This window comes from Dermacentor variabilis, chromosome 3, assembly GCF_050947875.1.
Source record: "Dermacentor variabilis isolate Ectoservices chromosome 3, ASM5094787v1, whole genome shotgun sequence".
NCBI classification, from domain to species: domain Eukaryota; kingdom Metazoa; phylum Arthropoda; class Arachnida; order Ixodida; family Ixodidae; genus Dermacentor; species Dermacentor variabilis.
Window position 1 is genome coordinate 164,684,301 of NC_134570.1, and position 12,059 is coordinate 164,696,359.

A 12,059-nucleotide genomic window follows, 5' to 3' on the forward strand; every position below is an offset into this window, starting at 1 on the left:
GACAAGGTTTCTTTCTCTTTTCTTCTAGACATTGCGAACGCTTGAACGCCACTTGTTTGTCTGCCAGTAAAAGGGAGCCGGAATAAGGAAAAAATAAAGCAGCAACCCATGCCGCGTAGCCAGATTGATACCCACATTATCTCGAGCAAGTGCGAGATCTCGGGCTCGCGTTCACACCACAACCGCTGCACCGTACCACCACGCACACCGCTACAAAGCTCCTGTACGTTTTTTTTCTTTTCCTTTTTTTATCGCTCCACGTCTTTCAGTGAATAAGTGCCTCTATTAAAGCCGTAAGTGTGCTCGTGTCGATTTTTCTTCTTGAAGGAAGATAAGGGCGCTTTCTTCGTTTTTCCTTTTCGTCGGTCTCTTCGTTGAGAGTCGTCGTTTTATTTGAAATAGAGGTTTCATTACCTCTTTTTAATTGCAAACGTACATGCAACCACGGTCTATGACCCTTCGGCCTTCTTATTTATCACGTCACAGACCCGCCCAGCAACGCAACGGCAGTGCGCGGACAGACAGCGCTACAGGAGGCTTTATTTTTTCTGCGCCAGGAGCTTCTGACATTACTCGATGCCGACACGTAGGCCCATGCATGGTCCAGTCGAACGCAAAGCCGTTCCTGTCATTGCAAAGGAGGTGGGTTAACGAATGAAGTACGAAAATTAGGGTTGCGCCGCACAAGCTTGTTATCCGCCCATACATCTACGTTTGTGTATACGCAGGGGGACGGCACTTCTGCTGCCAAGCATTCTTCAACCACGGCGACGGAAAAAAATTATTTGATTTTCTTTTGAGCTCGAGGCAAAGTTAACGAAAAGAAATGGTGGCCAGTTAACGCGGCACTCCACAGTGGTTACGCATTGGGTAGGCCACCTGCCTCGGTTGCAGGAGGTGCGTGGTTCGAACCCCACCGCCTGACTTCGTAAAACGGGCACTAGCATCCCTCGAGCACATCCCTCAAGTTTTTAAGAGGAGCGCCCCTTGAAAAGGGTTTCGCACGGACCGCTGCGCTTGCTTTGAAAGAACATAAGCAAAAGTCCACAACTTTTAAATGGACAACTAACTACATGATGGGAAACGAATCATCAGCTATAAAGACACAGGGATGGCGTACATAGTCATGCATCGGGCTCTTGGCTGTTTTGGAACGAAAGAAAATAAAGTAATTCGAAGCGTTGAGTGTGTCGGTGCCCGAATGTAAGAACCATGTTACTGGCACTGGAATCTTATACTTCGGAGGGAGGAATTTGTAAGAAATTGACATAAATTCTTCAATATTACGAAGAGATTATGCAGCGAACGTACGGTATCAGTGAAACGGCATGCGGAGAGATTTCAGCGCGTGTAAAACATGACATTCAGACCAGGGTCGGGAGTGCCTAACCTGGAGTGGTTTGAGAGAGATCTTTTCCACACCCTCGACTGCCGAGTGTGATACCAAGAGAGGAAAGAGGTGCGACAAACTGTTCCGGGGCGGCCCGCATTGCCTACGATCGCGACAGAAGGGAGGCTCGAGATAGAAGGTGCGGTGGCGGTTTGTCGTCTTCCTCCTCACTTTTTTTCCTCCCGTATTTCGGGAGCAGACGTGCGCAGGAATGAGAGAGGGCGAGCGAAAGAAGGACGAAGGGGACATCCGCTGTCCATCCCCCCAGCCCCCAGGGCGCGGGGCGGCAGACCCGCGGCGCCTTAATCCCGCACTTGATATGCAAATGATGGGGAGACTTTCCTTCTCCCATCTTCCCTCCGCGGAGAATGCACGCGCGCGCTTCCGTACGGGATGCAGCGTCCCCGTGGGGATCTTCCCGCCGCGACCCGGGGTCTGCGCGACGTTCCCGGTCGACCTAGGTACCCGCTGCGCGTGCCTGTGCGTCGACTCGGCGGTAATCTGTCCTTAATCTCCCTCGTCCGTGGTTTTGATCTCTGTCTGCTCCTTTCCCACCCTCCCCTTCGGCACAGCCCTCTCTGCGGCTGTGTATGCCCCGCTTCTGCCGAAGTTCTTCGTTGAATTTCGGGCAGGGAACCTGAAGGCGAGAGGGAAACGGCGCGCGCCGAGTTCGCTCCGATGTGGTGCCGCCGAGCTAATCGGGAAAAAAAGAAAGAAAGAAAGAAAAAGGATGATCCTCGCGGCTAGACTCGGGGTGATCGCCGCGCGCGCTTGATCTGTTATGATGCCTCGCGTCCTGCTGCCTCGGGCTGCTGTCGGGCTGGCGACAGGTTAGGGATGCAAATCGCGGGATGTCCCTGAAGCCCGGGAGATCGGGACGCACTGCGCACGCCGCCCACTCAGACCCTGCAGGGATCTTCTACTCCCCGTGCAACCTGTGTGCCGGTGGTGCAATAGAGCCCGCTGCTCGCGTTCGGCGGACGGCTGATGAACCCCCCCCCCTTTCCCACCGACGAGGCAGCCGCCCTGTTCGAGTTCATTGAAGCCTGCGTGTCAGAGTTGTTTAGCGTCATCCAAACTTCACTGTCCCGAACCTGCGGGGGGGAGGGGACAGAACAGCGCGATTATACACGAAAAGGCGCGATGCAACGAGGCACGAAGTACGATAGTCTCGAAGGCTTGGAAGTCTTTGTTTTACGTCTGCATGACATTTGAATTCCGCGGTGGAGTGTAAGTATTCTTGTCGTTTGGGCTTAGAAGTCTATTCACATCGTGGGGGGTTTCGAGGTGTAATATAGAGCAGCACGTAAGAATGAGGTGCGACACTGGTGTCGTCAGGAGTGCAGGAAGACAACCAAGCTCTGCACGCTGACGTGTGAGGAAACTTGAACCTCCGTGCCGATTTCGAAGCACCGCTTACGTGTTCCTCGGCTGTGATGACAGCCCCAATGTTGGCGATACTGCTTGAAGACAGCAGAGGTCGAGAGATCGTGGGGTCTTAAGATTTGTTTACGCGTGAGAAAAACCGTCCGAGTGAGTAGTGTGCAATGTCGAGTTAAGGATTGTTAAATAGAAGGTGCACATAGTCAATCGCTACCTATTTTTGCGGAACACTACATCACGCTAAGGTCTAACCTGAAAGATGACGCACGAGGAGACAGGAAGCGAATAGGGGTGCAAGGAACTCCAACAAACTTTGCATGCCCACAAAAGGGGTATCGACACGAAGGGAAAAGTGGTAATCAAAGCGTCTTCCGAGGCAACTCGAAGTCGATGAAAGCTATTATCCATGGGTTTGTCATGGCATACGAATGGGATTAGGTGATGCGAAGGGGTTCGTTACATTGCAAGGTTCTTAGCGCTGTCATTAACTCTGCGAAGCGAAGTCTTTGTATAGATTCTGCGTACCTTTAACGCAACCCGTTAAAAGCGTTTCATAAACTAGGAGATCGAGATTGTCGATAAGATGTCGATAGCAAGATAATGCGTGTGTAGCCATTAAATGAAGGCAATTTCACGGGGTTTCGGGTGTAATATAGCGCTAATGATGATAGCTTCAACAAGAGAAGCTACGAAATTAACGTCTGAAGTATTCTGGGTGCTAATTCACAAAGCTTCTCGACCCGAATTTATAGAAAGCTTCTCAAGCTAAAGTTATTCGGAAGAAAATATTTCAACCAATCATGATGCTTCACATATTATTAGCGAATCTGGTTGGCCAATGGCAGAGACTATATTATGAAAGAAATGCTTTGTGGATTAGGTCCCTCGTTCGTAAGTGCCTTCTTCCACTGACCGGTCGCCTTCTCTAATTATATGTCCAGCATCAGGATTGGCTGCAATTTTATCTTACGAACGGTTCTAGCGTAAGGATTTTTTACGAGTACGGGCCACGGTTCCTTTTTGACCATCTTGATCGCACGGGCCACCCGGCCACCTTGCGGTGTTGGTCTAGCACGGTCATGGTTACAGCAATGGCCAAAAGCAATAAACAAACGTTTTCGGTAATGGGCTGCTGACGAAGACAGACTCACCTTTCGAGACACCCGTACCGTTGTCAAGGTCCACGTTCGATCAGTGGTGGTTTCCTGTCTCGTATACTTTCCCACCGGCACTCCACTTGGTGACCCTAAATTCCTAGTCAAGGGTCTGCGCCCCCAAGTTCGAACCGCGATGCCGCTAGTATACCGACGCGATATAGGCCCTATGCTCGTACTTGGACTCTGTGCGCGAGTTACAGGTTTCTGCCAACTGCACACGACACGCACGATCGACCCTCTCCCGCCAAACAACCGGCGACAACGAAACGTGTCTGAACGACCAGTCACAAACTTTGTTCCAGAAAAAAAGAAAGCCATCAAGCAGAGCGGCAACCAAAAATACCAGAAGTACGCGCGACCAAGGCCCACTCACGTCGCAGTGGGCAGCCGCTTTTTTCCTCCTTCGAAACTTTTCGTTGCGCGCCGAGCTCGACCGAATCCTTCCCATTTAATTGTAAATGCAGGCTTCTCTGCTGGCGCTGCTCGTACAACCGTTCCGAGGCCAGCACCCCGTTCGGGGCCGTCAGCTGGCGCGGACAGCAGCGGCGGAGAAGCCGCACGCGCGGACCTCGTCGTTTTGACGTGAACGCGGACCCGCGCTGGCCACCGCTCTTCTCCCTCCCCTCGGAGAAGGCTTGGGGGGAGAGGGGGCGGGGGACGGGTTGCTCGGGCGAGCGTTTCCACGATCCGCACTCGGTGTGCGAGACCCCCCCTTTTTTTTTAGCTGTCTTAAACTATTTCATTTGATACGTGACAGACTGCATCGAAGGGGCAAGCCAAGCCGAACAAGCTTGGGCACCGGTTCCGCGCCGATTCTAGAACGTGTTCTTCCCTGTATCCCTTCTTTCCCTAGTCCAGAATTCCTCGCTTTGTTCCGCCATCTATTTATTTTCTGGCTGGGGCCTTTTTATGATGCGCGCTGCCCGAGAGTCGCCGGGTGGTACGGAAACTTGTGGAACGGCACTGTGACGAGTCCGGCAAACGACGGGGCAATTTAGTACGAAGAGATGTCGAGTTGTTCCGAAGCAATTAACGGAGCGGCGAGCTGGAAAATTACGGCAAAACGAAGAAAAAAAAAAGCAAATAATAGACGCGGCTGACGCTACATTTGCAACTCGCGCGTGCGGTGCCGTTTTGCGAAACCAACGGCGATGTGACTGACAATCTGTTGCAGTGCTTTGAGTTTGAAAAGGAACGTTCGACTTTCTGTGACCGACCGCGAAGGCGCATGGCGACGCCACGGTATGTCCTGGCCATTCGAGTGTTTTAGAAGTGCCAGTGAGAACTCGGGAGAGAGGTGTGCTGGCTTCCTCTGAAATTTCTCAGTGCTGTCGTATTTTCCCGGCGTATTACTGCGTTTTCCTTCATCGCACTGCTTTGCAACGCTGAGTGGTATGGAGCTGATACGACGGTCAACGAATTCGGGTGGATTTCACTATCGCGAACTGTTTGAAACCCGGGTCCTGACAGGGCAGCTGTAATTTGTTATTTCTGGCCTCGGCCGTACGTCCCGCGGCACCCCATTATTCGTGAAGCGCTGCCTTCATTCCGGAGTTCATTGCCAATGCGTGTTTAAGCCATCGTGGTCTAAGTACCTCGCCCGGAGGGAGTTATTGTCGGCAACCATTTGAGAGGTGATTGATTCGCCTGTCATGCAAGAACAATTTTTCATATTACGTCGCGTCCTCTTGCGGGTTCATTGAAGTTCAAGCATGCAGTGTTTCTTCACACCGCCAAAGGTGAAAGCCAGCTCGTACTTATAAACTGGGTCACAAGAAGGAAACGAAACCCCTTCCAGCGCCTCCCTCCCCCCCCAAAAAAAGCATGCGTATTGATAATTTCATATAATTTTACTCAACCAAACCCAGGAAAGGTTTTGTCGTAGCAGAACCAGCTATTGTCCCGTAGCCGGACCAAATCTTGTTCTAAATTTTGGGGTTTTACGTGCCAAAACCACGTTCTGATTATGAGGCACGCCGTAGTAGGAGGACTCCGGAAATTTGGACCCCCTGGAGTTGTTTAATGTGCACCTAAATCTAAGTACACGGGTGTTTTCGCATTTTGCCCCCATCGAAATGCTGCCGCCTTGGCCTGGATTCGATCCCGTGACCTCGTGCTTAGCAGCCCAATAGCACAGCCACTAAGCAACCGCGGCGGGTCAAAATCTTGTTCCAACGGAAAAGTTGGGACAATAGCTGGTAGTGAGCAGCACTGGGCAACGATGATGCCGAATTACGAGAGAGGGCAGGAGCTCGGCAGTGATTACAAGTATTCAGGAAAGCAAAACTTCGCGAACCAGAATGAGTGTGCGACTGCGTGGTTATCTAGAATCCGAAGAAAACGCGATTAGGGTCCTCTTGTTTGGTTGCTGTTCGTTCGTTACTGTTCTGCAGCTGCATACAGAAATGTATACGCAATGTGGGACTGGGTTCAGGCGCTGACCAAAGCGGGAACAAGATCAGAGGCGAATGCAAAAAGGACAGCTATTCGTCCTAAATATGACTAAAGTAGAGCGCCTCATGCAGCTCCATCTGAGAATCCTGGCCTTTCGCGGAACGCATTTTGTGAGGTTACGCGTGTTCAACCATGTTGAATCGCATTAGCAGTTTCTGCCAAGGCTCTCCCTGAGGCACGGCATCCAGTAATACGAAGTGCTGAGTCAAATGTCGTCTCTTTTTTTTTTTTACAAGTTCTTGCTTCTATGCAGTTGAATTTTCAAGTAGCTTAAAACACACGAAAGGTAAGAATTGCGTTACTCCCACATACCAGCAGGGGATTGCAAATGTGAGGCTGAAATCTGCAAGCTTTCCCACTGCGAGAACGTTTATTACTGGCCAGCAGCCACTGGTGGTAAGTTTAATTTGCTATGTCGGATTGCAAGCCCCCACACCCACATAGAACCACCCACATAGAGCATATCACCACCCATAGAGCTGTATATCCGCGTGACAGTTCGTAGCCTGGGCTCGTCCGTTCGTGTGCCTTGCTTTGCCGCAAGTTACTTATTGCGACAAAAACGCTCAGTAGCGACAAGAACGAGGCAAAAGTAGAAGCAGTGAATAAAGAAGAAAACTGACAAAGGAAGGTCCCGCGCCAAGCACTTCTGTCCGATTCAGTCAGAAACAAAATTTCATCGGCGCCCTTTCAATCCAAAGCTACAACAGGCCGGGGCGTCGACAGGCGAGTCCGTGCCGCGCCCGCGACACGAGCTTGTCAGCGCCAGACGCGCGCGGGCTGCTGCTGCTCCTCGTCGTCTTCTCTGCGGAGATGGTTGCCGCGACCGGGAGAGGAGGGGGAGAGAGAGGAGACGCGCGCCTCTGGGCGAGTTCGTCCGCACTGCTTCTTGTTTCTCCTCGGAGCGGCGGCTTACGGCCTCCCAGCGTGCCTCCCGTCACCGGCGTGCGCCTCCCAGCGGGCGAGGACGCGACGTCCCGCGGCGACGGCAACTTGTTGTCGGGGCGCCGGAGCGTGCGCTTCCTGTCGCGTGCACACGGACAGCGTGTGTGACCACTGGGGCGGACACGTGCGACCACCCAGAGAGGGGAGGAGGGGCTCCTCGTCACCGTCGTGTGCCTTCTTCCTCTTCTTCTGAAACTGCGCTGAGTAGTTCGAAAAGAAGCGGCACTATGGCCGCCTGAGACCCGAACTCGGCTATGGGACGTACTCGCTGTTCAAGCTGCTTTTTTATTGACTATTGGCACGCGAGGAACGTGAAAAAAATGCTTTTAAATTTATATACCGTGGTTCCACGTCGAAAGCTCCGTCCCTATGTACGTGGAAGAAGTAGCCATGTCCTCATGCTGTTTGCTATGGTAAAAAGCCGGCAGATCCCACGCCCAGTGAGAATCTATGTTATGCGAAGCAGTGTGCGGGGAGCCTACGAAGTTGACGAAACGACCACGGCAGCACCAAGACGTAGGAGGCTGTTTCATGACATACATGACACGCGTGTCACAACATTCATGTAATCACCAATCATTTATGTTCGTCGTACACTCTTGTTACACTACGCCAATTTTGGGGAAATGACTTGTACTCAATGCATGCATTAAAGAAATGACAAATTAATGGAAATGACAGTGGATGAAAAAACAACTTGCCGCAGGTGGGGAACGATCCCACGTCTTCGCATTAAGCGTGCGATGCTCTACCGATTGAGCTACCGCGCCGCCGTTTCCGCGGCGCCGTTTCTTGGGTGTTGTTGGCTCCTTATGATTGATAAATGCAGGGCCCCTCGGTTAACGCCCTTTCTTCTCGTTTATGCCAATTTTGATGCATACCAAGATGTAGGCGGCTGTTTAATGACCTACATGACACGCACGTCATAACCTATCATTTATGTTCGTCATGCACTCTTGTCATACTATGCCAATTATGGTACGTACCAAGTTAACAAAACGACCATGAGAGCACCAAGATGTAGGCGGCTAGATAGATAGATACTGTCAAAGTGGCAAATGTTCGACAAAAATGCTTCCCATTTAAAACAGCATTTCATTGGATAAACGAAGACATGAAGATGGAACTACAATGGATGGATGAAGATGGAACTCATTGCCATGTTGCTGCTGCAAGCTGGATTTTCACGTAATCTCAAAGCATTCGAAACACGCTTCAAGGTTGCTTTCCGCCGTCTGTGACAAGCATAGGTGGGCAAATGCCTTCCCTTTCTTTTTTGTTTACCTCCCTTGCCCTCACGACGTAAGTACCGTCCTCACCTCACCTTCACTCTAGCGTTGAAAAAATTGACCGCCCTCTCTCCCCGTCGTCATCATCTATAAAAAGTTATCCGCCCTCACACTCACGCTGAAAAGACTACCATCCTTCTCACCATTCATTTTCTATAATTTTGAATGAACCATTTGCTCGACCCAAGAGCTTAGTTGACAAAACTGATTGTCTAGTGCCCTTCCCGTTGTCATAGCCTGTCACACTGCTTTGCTTTTAGGCGCTTGATCATAGGCCGGCAAAGTAAACGGAGCTAACTCAGACTCACCCACAAGTTATATTTTTTGCTCAGAGCTCACTCGGACTCAGGCTCACCGATATACTACTAAGCCGGGATTACTCAGATTCATAAGAACTATGCTCAGACAGACACGCTCGGATTCAAAGTCGCAATCTATACTCATTTGGGCTCCCTGCTGCTGAGACTCACGAAAATTCTACTCAGCCGGTGTCACTCGGACTCAGGCTCACCAGAATTATACTCGGCCGGCAGTGGCGTAGCCGGAAATTTCGTACGGGGGGAGGGGGGGGGGGTACTCACGTTGCAGCTTGGCCTTCTTAAGAGGAAACTTTAGCTCGGGTGCTCCTATCTACGTAAATACATGTAGACGGTGAATTAATTTTTCTCGGCAACCACTGAACCAAATTTGACGAGGTTTGTTGTCTTTAAACGAAAAACTTAAGCTCTACTGACTTCGGGTTTCGAATTTATCATTTAGTTGGCAATAGATATTAGAAATTGGCAGAAATCGAAAATTTCCGGAAAACGAAACTATTATGTTCGAACCACTGTAACTCAACAATGAAAAATAATATCGCAATTATGTGACTTGCATCTAATAGTACATCTACAGCGGACAAAATTGATATGTTACTAATGAATCTAAAAAAAGTTTAGTATTGTCGACATACGGCTTTTGCAGAACCCTTGTACACCACGTAACCAAATCACGCAAGGTACAAATAGACACACCAAATTTGTCCACTTCGATTCTTATAATAGATGCCGTTTCAACAATCGTGATATTTCTTTTTGATGCAGAGCTATAAGTTTGTAAACGTCGTGCTTCTGTTTCTTTTTTCGCACTTTCGAATTTTTCAAAATCTTTAAACCTTTCGAATATTAAAAAAAAATTCAGGCCCTAAATCGAAATTACGTTTCCAACAGATACTTTCTCTCTCAACTGCAACAAATTTCATTAAAAGCGATCCAGGGGTTATCTCAGAAAAGCATTTCTACGTTTTACATGTATTTCAATAGGCCGCGTCGGAGTTGGGCCCGAGTTAAAGCTTCCTCTTAAATAATTTGTCGAGGGATCAAATACATTATTAACTGCATTGTATTGAAAAGAACGCTGGAAACGAATTCTTGAACGCTATGCACTGTGAAAACAAGTAATATATGCATTTTTTAAAGAAATACATATACTCGTATGTGCCAAATATTGTGCCCAATATAGCTGATATAAATGCTTCCATGTCTTTGTCTATTTAATAAGTAAAGAAAATATCACACGATCTTTAGAACTATATCAGTTCGAAACCATGCAAACCAGTGCGTGCCACTGATATGAAAAATGTAAAGGCCATGAAATTAACAAGTTGAGGACAAATATGTTAACGAAGCTTTGTCATTCAAGAACCTTGTTTACATTCTTGCACATATGCGACGGCCAGTGAAAAATCTCAATGACACTTTCATTTATTCCAGTGTATTATGCAGGAGCAGCTGACACCGGTCGTGTATCGGGAGTAGTTGCACCGAAATTATTGTCCCAACAGAGAGCACGTATATAAAGCAGGAGTTCTGCAAAATATACGAGGGCAAGTCGAATGAAAGTGAGGCAATGCGAATATATGAAAAACGGGGTACTTTATTTAACAGTAGTCTCCATAAGCATTCCGACATTTGTCCCATTTACTAACGAGTCTGGTGATTCCCGTCTCATAAAACTGCTTGGATTGCTGCTTCAAAAAATCTGCAATTCACTCTTTCACGTCATCGTCCGACAGGAATCTGTTTCCGTTGAGCTGTTTTTTCATTTGTCCCAAAACGTGGAAGTCGCAAGCGACAGGTCTCAGCTGTATGGCGGATGTTGCAGAGTATTGAAGGCAACCAAAGAGTTGATAGGATAGCTCGCGAGCATACAAACCGAGCGGACCTAAACAGAGATCCTGAGGATTTCATGACAGTGATCCCAACGTACTCTGACATACTAAATTACCATAGAGGGACGAGGATCAGATATCCCCCGCCCCACAATACACTCACTCAACAACAGGCAGTTTACTGGCGAAAGCTGCAGACAGGAACTTTCCGAAATTTACATATACTATGCAAAATGTTCCCAAGTCTATACAGGGACACATGCCCGTGGTGTAGTGCAATACCCACACTTTATCACATCACATGGGAGTGCAATACGAATAAGGCATTCCACAAAATAGAAAATCCGAGTGCGGAGCAGTGGGAGAGCGTGCTCTCCAGCGGCGACCCTAGCCTCCAACGGAGGCTGGTGGATCATGCCCGACGAGCAGCCACGCTCAGTGGTGCCCTGGAATAGGGGCGCCAACCATGCAGGCCGGAGATCGTCATCAACCAATAGAAGATCAAGACATCCGGCCCGACCGCTGAATTACTCTTTCTAGAGTAATAAAGTTTACTTCCTCCTCCTGCTCCTTCCCACTTGAACTTTACCAGTTTTGTAATAAACACATCAGCCACGTGGGGACGGGCATTGTCGTGGAGTGAGTGAAAACTTTATTGCAAATGTCCGGCGATTTGGGCGGGGTGGGGCCATAAACACCCCAGCCTAGGTGACGGCGTCGAGTCCTTGGACTCGGGCGGCTTCCTCGGCGTGCCGGACGGCCCACAGTTGATCGGCGAGGTCGTGGCTGAGCAGGGCCGCCTCCCCACGCGCCCCTCGGTTCGAGACTGCCATTTCTACTCCGTTCGTCGGGCATTCCTGCTGCTCGCTACCGGTGCATTCCCACAGCATGTGCGACAGCGTCGCTCTGGTTCCACACGCTTTACAGTCGTCGGACGGATAAATGTCGGGGTAGCAGAGGTGAAGGATCGCCGGGTTCGGATATGTGTGTGTCTGCAATTGCCTCTAGGCAACCGCCTGTTTCTTGTTTAGTTTGGCGTGCTGTGGTGGGTATTTACATCTGTTCAATCTGTAGTGTTGCGTGATGTCTCTGAAAGTGACCATGCGATGCCCCCACGTCCACTCCCGCATCGCTCTCGCGGTGGGCGAGACGTCGGGATTGCCGGCGGGCGCCGCGGCTCGGCATGTAAATCCCCGAGCCGTGGCGTGGGCCGTCTCGTAGCCCGGGAGCGGAGGGTCCGTGTGGGCGGGGGTCCATACCAGGAAACGGTCGCTTTTACGGCAAATATTGCC

General features: G+C 49.9%; 1 non-coding gene across 1 annotated transcript; it reads right to left on the reverse strand.

Annotated features, from left to right (window-relative positions):
• Window positions 1-8,027: 8,027 nt before the first annotated feature.
• On the reverse strand, window positions 8,028-8,099 carry TRNAK-CUU (transfer RNA lysine (anticodon CUU)). The gene has a single exon. It is a non-coding gene; the product is annotated as a tRNA-Lys (tRNA).
• Between the last annotated feature and the right edge of the window lie 3,960 nt (window positions 8,100-12,059).